At 48.2% G+C, this 11,803-nt stretch overlaps 1 protein-coding gene across 1 annotated transcript in view; it reads right to left on the bottom strand.

Annotated features, from left to right (window-relative positions):
• Positions 1-10,294, bottom strand: part of RAB3IP (RAB3A interacting protein) — a 49,057-nt gene extending 38,763 nt beyond the window's left edge. Inside the window, exon 1 of the mRNA XM_050935546.1 lies at positions 10,213-10,294. The gene's annotated coding sequence lies outside the window, so the exon portion shown is untranslated. The remainder of the gene's footprint in view (positions 1-10,212) is intronic.
• Positions 10,295-11,803: the final 1,509 nt, after the last annotated feature.

Here is an 11,803-nt window from a genome sequence, read left to right as displayed (position 1 = left end):
AGTCAACTCTAGTTAGCATTTTCAAAAAGAAACAAGTGTGTATGTTTAAAAGCATTGCACAATTATCGCCACACGGTTCTTCTTTTGCATAAGTAATAATGTCTTGGAGAGAGAATTTGTTAGAATTTGTTTCTGCCAGAAGGTTTTTTATTCTGCACTAAAACTAGTTTTCAATATACCTGAAATTAGCCCTATATTAGACAGGCATGCTCTTTTCGGTAAGCTAAACAAGTAAGGTTTCAAACACTATTTAGCATAATCAGTGATATTAATATGCGTTTTATGCTCTATCACAAAGAATTGAAGGGGGAATGACTGTCTTCGGTATTCTAATGGGCTAATCAAGAATTTGTCTTTTTCTGAGGACTGTGAATGGCCATGAAGGTGGCCTAATTAAGTGCACATACTGTACAATTAAGGTCTTCCAAGATTTTGTGATCACTGATTAATTGTCCAGAACACACAGGTTAATGTGTCTCAGACCTTATCTACACAAGAAAGTTGCATAAATTTTATTTATATAGGTTTTTTTAATTAGTTTAAAACTTATATAGGTTTTAGTTAAACTAGGACAAACCCCCATGGGGACATTCTTATTTCAGTTTAAACCAGGCATTCTCTTCTTTAGTTTAATTGAAGTAAGAGTGTCCAGATAGGGATTTGCAACTGTTTAATTAAAGCCTTGTCTACACTGGCAAGCTTCTGTGCAGTAAAGCAGTTTTCTGCATCCAACGAAGTGGGTATTCACCCACGAAAGCTCATGCTCCAATGTCTGTTAGTCTATAGGGTGCCACAGGACTCTTTGCCGTTTCTGCAGTGTAACTCCAGAGGTGTACACACTGCCAAGCCACTTAGTGTGCAGAAACTGCGCAGTTGCAGTGCTGTAAAACAACACTCCAATTAGAGGCATACAGCTTTCTGCATTGGGGCTACAGAGCTGCAGTGCCAGTGTAGACACCCTGGTCGATTATAGTGCTGCAATTGGCCTCCAGGAGGTGTCCCACAATGCCTGTTCTTGCCACTCTAGTCATCAGTTTGAACTCTACTGCCCTGCCCTCAGGTGACCAACCATGAGCCCCACCCCTTAAATTCCTTGGGAATTTTGAAAATCACCTTCCTGTTCACTCAGTGACACGTGTGGTGGTCTCAACGCATCTTTCCAGGTGACCATGCCTGCTTCACACACCAGGCGATCCCCCGCTTGAAGCAATGCCAAGCTGTTGGACCTAATCTGCATTTGGAGAGAGGAGGCTGTCCAGTCCCAGCTGCGCTCTAGCTGTAGGAATTATGATACCTACAGACATATTTCACAATGCACAACAGAAAGGAGCCATGACCAGGACACATTGCAGTGAATGGTCAAAATGAAGGAGCTGCGGAATGCCTACTACCAGGCACGGGAGGCAAACCACCACTCCGATGCTGCGCCCACAAGCTGCCGGTTCTACAAAGAGCTGGACGTGATACTCAGTGGTGACCCCACCTCCACTGCAAAGAACATTCTGGATACTTTCGTGGCTCACATGCCAGTTGAGAGTGGACCGAGCCAAGAGAAGGAAATCTTGGACGAGGATGTAGAGGGGGATCCAGAGGCAGAGGACAACTCGGAGGTCAGAGATTCATGCAGTCAGGAGCTCTTCTCTATCCTGAAGGAGGCTAGCGAGTCACAGCTGTCAGAGCTTGGCAAAGCACAAACAGGAGAGGAGGCCTCTGGTAAGTGGCTTTGATTTTGGGAATTGCTGAAGCGAATTGTTGGGGGCAGGAGGGTTGCAGAAAGCAGGCTTGTGTCTGTATGATGCATGTACCACCACATGCCTAGTCTGAGCAGCAGAACAGGGTGTTGATTGACTCCCTCACTTCACGGGAATCTGCCTCAGATCTCCACAAAACTCTCCTGGAGATACTAGGCAATCCGCTGCTGCAAGTTCTTTGCCACAGCTGCTTTATTATTGTCCCATTAAGAGTAACTTCCCCGCGCCACTCTGCCATCACATGGGGGGGAGGGGAAGAGACCATTGCTGCACACAGGCAAGCCACACAAGGGCCAGGGCGGAAGCCACAATCTTGGACAAGACCTTCCCTTGATTCCCTGCTCACCCTCAGCAGCGAGTATCTTCCATAATGAACACAGCCTATGGAAAACGTGGGGACCGTAATGATTTTAAGGCCGCCCCCTACAGTGCTGACTCTCCCCAAGAGCCACGTGCCCAGTGTACAGTATGGTCCTGGAACACTGCTTTCCCCAGCCCCTGCAGTTACTCCCATTTTGGGGGTCTTGTGGCTCATGTGTACTTGCGTGGGGTCAGCCAGTTAGTGACAGGTATGTGAACAGTGGCTGTGTCTTAAAACACTAAATCAGTGGTCTGTGTGTTGCAAACAATACTGCTTCTGTAAAATGTTGCATTTTGGCTTCACAGGTATGACCTTGGGAACCCAGCCTCCCTCTCTGTTACTGCCAGATGAATGGCTGCACAGAATTAGAAAGCGGCCATGAAGAACTAAAGAGGACTTTCTCCGTGATGTCATGATGCACTCCACGGCCGAAAAACAAGAACTGAAGGAGTGGTGGGACAGTGAGAAGAGGGACCAAAAGGAGAATGCAATGCACCAGAATGAAGCCATGGAGCAGCTCTTAAAAGTTATGGAGCGCCAAGCACACACGTGCCACGCAATACTAGCACTACAACCCGAGCAGCTCCGCGCCCGCCCTCCTCTACAAACGCTGTTGCAAAACTCTTTCCCATGTACCCCCAGACACTGCCAACACACTCTTATAAACCTCCTGGCTTGTCTGTACCCGCTGCATTCCACTCCTGCCCCATCACAGACCAGCCCTGCAAACTCCCAGTACCCACTGCACTCAACACCCATCCCTCTGCGGTTTAGCCTTGCAAAAGTACAGTACCCACTGCACTGAACTCTAAAGGGCAAGGCTGCATATGATACTTGGACAGAAGCAAATCTTTAACCATCCTGGGACCCTCCCTTCCCTCACCACCCACAATGCTGATGTGTTTTTATATTTGTCTCTCTCCTCGGGTTGTTGTTTTTTAATAAAAGAATTGCTTTCAAACCAAAACAATCTTTATTCCATTAATTGAAGGCAAACAGAGCCCTGCAAAGCAACAGAATTTTCTTAAACCTTCATAGTGCATCGTCTTCACCAATCACGATCACCTCCTAGCATTATAAGCACTGCATTTCCAAGCATAACAACAAATATTAGTTGATTTCAGCTTCAAATTGCTGTCTCAAGGAATCTCTGATCCTTATGGCCCTGCGCTGCACCCTTCTAATAGCCTCATCTTTGGCTGTTCAAATTCAACTTCCAGGCGCTGAGCCTCAGCGGTTCAGCCCTCAGTGAAGCTTTTACCCTTCCCTTCACAAATATTATGGAGTGTACAGCATAGTAATATTGTCATTGGCCAGGTCCAGTCTCCCCTATAGGCAGCACCAGTAGGCCTTTAAACAGCCAAAAGCACACTCAGTCATTCTGCACTTGCTCATCCTGTTCTTGAACCACTCCTTGAACTGCTATCAAGGTGCCCCATGTATGGCTTCATAAGCCACAACATTAAGGAGTAGGCAGGGTCTCCCAGGATCAAAATGGGCATTTCAACTTCCTCTATGGTGATCTCCTTGTCCGGAAAAAAAGTCTCTGCTTGCAGCTTCCTGAACAGGCCAGTGCTCTGAAAGATGCGTGGGTCATGCACCTTTCCGTACCAGCCTGCGTTAAAGTCCATGAAACGCAAATCCACAGGCACCTGGAGAACCACAGAGAAATACCCCTTCCGATTAATGTGCTAGGTCGTCTGGTGCCAGAATTGCAACATGTGTGCCATCTCTTGCCCTCCACAGTTAGGAAAGCCCATTTGTGCAAAGCCATCCACAATCTCACGCACGTTGCCCAGAGTCACGGTCTTTCGGAGCAGGATGCAATTAGTGGCCCTGCACACTTCCATCAATATGAGTCCAACGGTCGACTTTCCCACTCCAAACTGGTTACCAACCAACTGGTAGCAGTCTGGAGTAGCAGGTTCCACACTGCAATCGCCACTCGCTTCTCCAAGGACAGGGCAGCTCTCATTCTCAGATTCTTGCACTGCATGGCTGGGGTGAGCTCATCACACAGTCCCATAAATATGGCTTTCCTCATCCAAAAGTTCGGCAGCCACTGCTTGTCATCCCAGACATGTGTGACGATGTGATTCCACCACTCAGTGCTTGTTTCCCCAACCCCAAAAGTGGCATTCCACTGTGGTCAGCACCTCTATGAATGCCACAAGCAATCTTGAATCATAGCTACTACGTGTGGCGGGATCAATGTCAAACTCCTCTTGCCTTTGTAGTTTAAGGAATAACTCCACTGCCACTCATGACGTGTTAGTGAGAGTGAGCAGCATATTGGTCAACAGAGCGGGATCCATTCCTGCAGACCAAAGAGGCAGAGTGCACAGTACATGAAACTGCTGAAAGATGGCGCTAAATGTGGACGGAAGCACAGGGATTGCTGGGATGCGATGCAATACATCATAGGGCATTGGGACAGGACCCAGAATGCTCCACAATCCCCTCCGCCTTCCCACAACTCCTAGTGGCAGAAGAGGAAGAGATGCTCTTTGGGATAGCTGCCCAGAGTGCACCACTCTGAATACCTCTGCAAGTGCCACAAGTGTGAACACACTATTGCACAGGCAGCTGACAATGTGAACACACAACAGCGGTTTTCCTTCTGTGCTCTCTGAGCAGTGCCGTATCTGCCAGAGATGTAACTCTGCCAGTGTAGACATACCCTAAGTCTGTTTAAAAGTGGATATAAGTTACATTTATCCATTGCTCATGCAGACACGGCCTCGTTTATTTTATTTTATTTCTTTAATTCTCAAGGTGTCACTATGGGGCAGAGATAAGATTGTAAAGGTGACCTTCACTGTATTTTCAAATGCTTGGGTTCTTACTTCAAACTTAGCTCTGAATGTCCTGGATTTCTAATTATTTCTTTTTTATTACCTACAATGGAACTAATACTTATTCTCTCTACAAATCCAGTTTAAGATTTTGCATGGGAATATCTTTAGATTTTTTTAAATGGTTAAAAATTTTTCAGTAGCAGAAGTCCCAGCAAAGTTTGGGTCACTACTTCCTTATCTCCCTACAATCCATCCGAATCCACCCCACATTACAGTTCCCGGCTGCCATTACCTCAGTCCCCCTACACAATCTGTTAGCTACTGCCATTCCATAATATAACAATGATTTTTTATTTATATATATATATATATATATATATATATATATATATATATATATTCATATTCCTGCTGCTGGAATTAAAAAGGCTTGCAGCTATATTTTAAGTCCTTACTTAAATACCACATGATACAACAAATTAGGAAAAAGTCAGACTTTCAAGATCGCTTCCTGAGACATTTTATCTCCTAATTGTTTGCAATATAAAAACATCCTGGCTACTAGATATTCTAGCGACAATAAAATTTTGAAGAGGCTACCTTTACACTCAGTTCTATCACATCACCTTTTCTAAAAGTAGCAGCAAAATATTTTCCAGAAATGATTTTGGGAGGGTAGGGTGTGAGGAAAGGGCCGAGGGGAACTTATTTCCAAATTCTTCATTTTTACTTTGAGAATGATTGTATAACAGTGCCCAAAGAATAGGTGACTAAGAAGCTTTTGGAAAAAAATACACTATTCTGAGGATCAGTGAAAAAACACGTACTTTCAATTTTGGGGCAGCAATGATATTTCTTCTGCTACCTGCATCACATAGTACATGTATAATCATATTCATTTAATGTATTTTTCTATGTAGCGTCTCTGAACACTTAATATTTCACATTCTTTAGAAGAAACAGACTGGGTGTTTTTTACCCTTCAAAACAAGATTTTGTTTAAAATAGTAGATTTTACAAAGCTTTTTAATGGAATTGTTTTAATAAAAACAAGATGTGAAAAGAACAACTTGAAAAATCCTATTTGATTCTGGAAAAGTTGAAATACTACAGTTACAGGTAACATTCAAGATTCTAGGACTGTCAGACACCTACATGCTCACGAAGCTTTTCTGAAACCTAAAATATATATTTTGTCACATAAATTAAAGTTTGGTGTTTATTGTATCTTTTGTTAGAGTGGAAACCAGTACTTTGCTGGATATAATCAATTGAAATGTTATTACAAATTGATTTTTTTTGTTTTTCAGTTAACATATAGCTGCCAAAGATTTAAGAAACCTTCTCTAAACTGACTCAATTTTTACTGTGAATACTCATCTATTTTAAGTAATGTGACCGATCCCCAATTTATTTCTCCTCTCAACTTTACACGACTTTCTAGATTTTAGACCTGATGCCACTGCTACTGAAATCAGTGGAATTTTTGTCACTTACTTCAACAGGCTCGTTTGGGGTGGGATTTTTGTTGTTGTTTATCATCACCAGGAGCACTATCCCCCAGCCATAAAGCATGTCTACACTGTCCACATCACAGCTCTGCCGCAACCATGCTATAACCTGGACAGTATAGACATACCCTTTAATATATTGTAACAAGATTTTAAGAATGCTGGGTATTATGGTGTCAGCTGCAAGGTGTGTGCACATTATTTCTTAAAAGCATAATGACAATGGTAAATTATTTAGTCTACTTTGCTCACAAGGTAACATTAACCTAGTGCAATGGAAGCGTAACCTTGCTAAATGAGACAAAAACATGAAAGGCATGATGTGGTCACACTCAGAATACCTACACTTCAGTATGTGTCATGTAATAAAATGCAACATAGTATTAACAGGATATTAATACTTAACCAGGCTTCAGTTTTTTCCCCATAGTCCCAGTCTCCTACTTTGTCAAGTAATATGGATACAATTGAGCAGGTGATCTCTGTCAATAGAAACTTCTAAATGAAAAAGAACAAAGTTTACTTCTGCTTCTAAAAAGAGGCTGATTTATTAATTGCATAATTACTGCAAATTCTAGAGCTGGTTTAGCCATTTAGGCCACTATCCTTAAGACTGTGTAAAGAGACACAATCATGTGACTAAAGTAAACAAATCAAACAATACAAAGCAAAGGTAAGTGAACAAAAACGTGCCAACTGTGAACTAAACAAAACGACAACACTTTGAAACTGAGAAAAATATTATTGTGCTTGTGTATTTTCCATCTACAGAACAGTTCAGGATTTTGCCCCTTGGAGGATGCTTGTTTGCCAATGAATACTGTCAATTCTTATGAAACTAGTACAGTATCAGAAAGTGTTTTGAAAGGTTTACTGTAATATTTGATTGCAAGTGGTGAGCTACACAGAAGTTTAACCAAAATCTGTGCCTTGTTCTTCTTGAGCCAACTTAACTGCATTATGAAATTGAGGTTAACTGAAATCCTCACTATTTAATAGTGCTCGGATTTTATAGTGACATGGTATTAACCTCTATATCACATGCAGCTATTCTCTTCTGCAAACAAAAACTTTGTAAACAACTCAACAATCTTTATCACAACACACAATGAAAATATCAAGAAAGCAGATATGCACTTTTTTAAATACCTCAAGATTGCCACTTTAAGCCACAAGCTGCTTCAGATCAGAATTTCAAGGACAAAGTTTCAGTATCAAATTGAACAATAACAAGCCTGATTTTCACTTTTTATAACAGCAACTCTCTTTCTATATTGGCTTTAATGCCAGATGTAGTTGAGGAAATTAATGCTTGAAAACAATTTCAGCAGATCTCATCTACAGTTAAAAACAACAAAAATTAAGCCTCTAATTTCACTCATTTTCCTCTATGTCTTGATTTTGTTGTTCTGCTGGAATGTTAAACAATATGCAAGAACTTAAAGGAACCCCATCAACTTAAAAGAAACTGGCTGGCTGGTTTCATGCTAAAATGTAGCATGATTACTTTATATTAGAGAAAAACATTCATTTTTTCAGGTTATTTACTTTGTGCATTTGACAGTTCTTTCTGTAGTCAGATTGAGTTTTCCTTGTTTGTTTGATCTTTTATACAACAGGTGTATAACAGAGTTTCGGTGCTTGCACCTGAAACTATTTTAATTTTTTTTTTTTAAACTGGATTTCCAGTTGACAAGATAGCTTTACTCATCAACTAACTTGTCAGCAAAGACCCACAGGACACCAAATAGGAATGCAAAGAGGCAAGTAATATGTTTCTTTAGAGAATAGTTATCCCTCCCAACCCCAAACACACACAACACAATTTCATTGCAAGACCTGAGCTATGGGCTATAGCATGCAATCAGTATTAAAGCAGTCTTCCTTACAGATTTCCAGTAGGAAATTCTGCTGAATAACTGATGGCACAATAGAGGCATAAATGAAACATTCTAACTGAGGGGGGAGAAAAGGTGTTTGTATGAACTGCAGTTTTCTGAACAGAAGCAGTCAGTGTTCAAGGGCAGAAAGAGGCCTCTGTTGCTGCTGGTATCATGTGAGTGCTGAGTCTGCAAGGGGTTGCTTAGGAAGAAGAAAAGGAAAGGGTCTGTTTGGGTCATACAGAGAAAATAAGGTATAGGAGCCTAAGCGGGTCTCAGAAACGAGGCTTGGGTTAGACACACATATGCTGCTGGGGAAGAAGTCATGGGTATTGATGGGAGGAAGACAGGGCACTCAGTACAACCCCTTAGTTCTCTCTGCATGCAGGGACTCTGTGTAGATGCCAAGTCTGAGTTGCTTAGGGGTGGAAGGGGGATCTATACAGGTACAGGGCTTTGATGGGAGTGCTGTTGCTGGGCCCAGGGTGCGGGTGGGGGGCTGAGTGCGATGGCCAGGCTAATGAGGGCTGCAGGAAGCTATGGTTGCTGGGTGCCTGGGACAGGCGCAGTGGGACTCTGTACAAGAAGCTCTGAAGGAGTCAAAAATGGGGGCAAGTGTCTGAGGGATACAGGGGGCTAGGGCAAATGGGCGCTGGGTGTCAGAGAGGTAGGCAATGCTGGGGGTTCAGAGGACTGGGTGTCTAGGGGATGCCAGTGGCTGAATAGATAGTGGGTGCGGGGTATCTAGGGGGATGGTGGGTGATGAGCATCTAGAGGATGCAGGGGGGGGAGTCAGCGCGCCTGCAGGGGGGACAGTGTGGGCGAGTGTGGGTGTCTGGGGATGCAGGAGGTGGGTGCTGGGGGGATGGGACTGTGCGGGCGAGGTGGGTGCTGGGGGGAACAGGACTGTGCGGGTGAAGGTGGGTGCTGGGGCGGGGGGCTGTGCGGCGAGGGTGGGTGCTGGGGGCCTGTGTGGGCGAGGGTGGGTGTCTGAAGATGCAGAAGGTGGGTGCTGGGGGGCTGTGCGGGCGAGGTGGGTGCTGGGGATACGGAGATGGGTGCTGGGGACCTGTGCGGGCAAGGGTGGGTGCTGGGATGCAGGAGGTGGGTGCTGAGGGGCTGTGCGGGCGAGGTGGGTGCTGGGGACCTGTGCGGGCGAGGGTGGGTGCCTGAGGATGCAGGAGGTGGGTGCTGGGGGGCTGTGCGGGCGAGGTGGGTGCTGGGGGGCTGTGCGGGCGAGGTGGGTGCTGGGGTGCAGGAGGTGGGTGCTAGGGGGCTGTGCGGGCGAGGGTGGGTGCCTGAGGATGCAGGAGGTGGGTGCTGGGGGCTGTGCGGGCGAGGGTGGGTGCTGGGGTGCAGGAGGTGGGTGCTGGGGGCTGTGCGGGCGAGGGTGGGTGCCTGAGGATGCAGGAGGTGGGTGCTGGGGGCTGTGCGGGCGAGGGTGGGTGCCTGAGGATGCAGGAGGTGGGTGCTGGGGGGCTGTGCGGGCGAGGTGGGTGCTGGGGCGGGGGGCTGTGCGGCGAGGGTGGGTGCTGGGGTGCAGGAGGTGGGTGCTGGGGGGCTGTGCGGGCGAGGGTGGGTGCCTGAGGATGCAGGAGGTGGGTGCTGGGGGCTGTGCGGGCGAGGGTGGGTGCCTGAGGATGCAGGAGGTGGGTGCTGGGGGCTGTGCGGGCGAGGTGGGTGCTGGGGCGGGGGGCTGTGCGGCGAGGGTGGGTGCTGGGGTGCAGGAGGTGGGTGCTGGGGGCTGTGCGGGAGGCAGGGGGTGGATGGCGGACGCTGGGTGCCCGATGGGGATCTGTGCGGGTCAAGGGGGGAGGGACTGTGGGTGTCTGCGCGAGGCGGTGGGGAAGGGAGACGGTTCCCTCTGAGCCCGCGCACAGAGACCGGGGACCAGCCACCCCCGCCTCTTACCTGCCGAGCCCCGCCAGGCCGTTCGCGGGAGGCTCCTCAGCGCCGCAGCTTCTCCACCCCGAGCGGCTGGCGCTGGGCGGGGCTCCGCCGAGTCCGCGCGGAGAGCGCAGGCGCGCAGAGTCTCCGTTTCCCCCAGCCCCGCCCCCTCCCACACGCGCGCGCACACACCGCCCCTCCCCCCGGCGGGGCTGGCCAGGGAGGGAGGGGCCAGGTGCGCGGGGCAGGGATCAGCCCAGAGCAGCGGCCCCTCCCCTACCCGCCCGCTGTGACGTTCTGGTGCCCGAGGCTCTGTCTGTCCTGCCAGGCGGGGCCCGGGCTAGCGGGGTGGAGCCGCTACACTGAGTGACTGTTAACCCTACATTGAGCATGTTCTCTCGGGGGCTTCGGCAGACCCGTGCACACGCTGCGGGATCTTTAACTATTAATTCCTCCGCCACTTTGATCTTGCCAGGCCACACACACGTCTACAAAGGTTCTGGCACCCAAAGGTCCAGTGTCGACCGTCCGTCCCCCCCTTTAAAACCTGGTTCAGAGGGGGACGTGACTTGGCCCAGTTGGCCAGTACCCGGTCCCATTCTGCACTGAGCCACGTGCTGGCAGCTGGGCTCCTCACGTGCCACCTGCCAAAACTGCAGCGGAGGCTCCTCTTGGTGCCTTAGGACCTGCCGGGTCTGGGAAGCAGGAAGGACACGTCAGCTGAGGGCTTTGGACTGGTCAGCAGGGGAGCTCCAGGAGGATGGAGCTAGTGGGAGGGGGATCAGGGCTGGGGCAGGGGTGTGGGCTCTGGGCGGTGCTTACCTCAAGCAGCTCCAAGAAGCAGCGGCATGTTCATTCTCCAGCTCCCATGCGGAGGCACAGCCAGGTGGCTCTGCACAGTGCGTGCTGCCCCGTCCACAGGCACCACCCGGAAGCTCACATTGGTCACAGTTCCTGGCCAATGGGAGCTATGAGGGCAGCGCTTGAAGCGGGATCAGCGTGCCAAGCCCCCTGGCTGCCCCTACGCATAGGAGCCGGAGGGGGGACGTGCCACTGCTTCCAGGAACCACATAGAGCCACGGCACGCACACGCAGACCAGCACCCGAACCTGGCTGGAGTGCAGGAGCAGGGCAAGCCCTAGACCCCGCTCCCCAGTGGGAGCTCGAGGGCCAGATAAAATCAGCTGGTGGGCTGGATGTGCCCTGCAGGCCATAGTTTGCCCATCCCGGCCCTGGAGCCCTCCTGAAATGTGGCTGGTCTAGCCCTTTGACTGTGATGAACTGTGGGAAAATTTGACTGTCCACCTTGCATGTGACAGGAAGTTTGAACAGCCACCAATACATCCTACTGCGCAGTCATTTTGGTGTGTGTGCTCTCAGCTACCAGAGCCAGAAACGTGCAGGAGGCGCCTTTTGAAGAACTTCTCTTGCTTGTGCTTTCACTCCTGTTGGGAAACGAGCATAGCTTCCATGAGATTCAATGGTGGACATGTTGGGGCATTTTCTGACTCATTGAAGGCATCTGACAACTTATGATGCAGCAGGAAGAGGAGAACCCCCTGACATGGCAGACTTGCACTCCCTGATGCTCCGCATGATATTTGGTATAGCCACT

This window comes from Gopherus flavomarginatus, chromosome 1 (genome assembly GCF_025201925.1).
Source record: "Gopherus flavomarginatus isolate rGopFla2 chromosome 1, rGopFla2.mat.asm, whole genome shotgun sequence".
Lineage (NCBI taxonomy): Eukaryota > Metazoa > Chordata > Testudines > Testudinidae > Gopherus > Gopherus flavomarginatus.
Note: the sequence above shows the minus strand (reverse complement) of the source record. Positions and strands in the feature narration are given on the sequence as shown.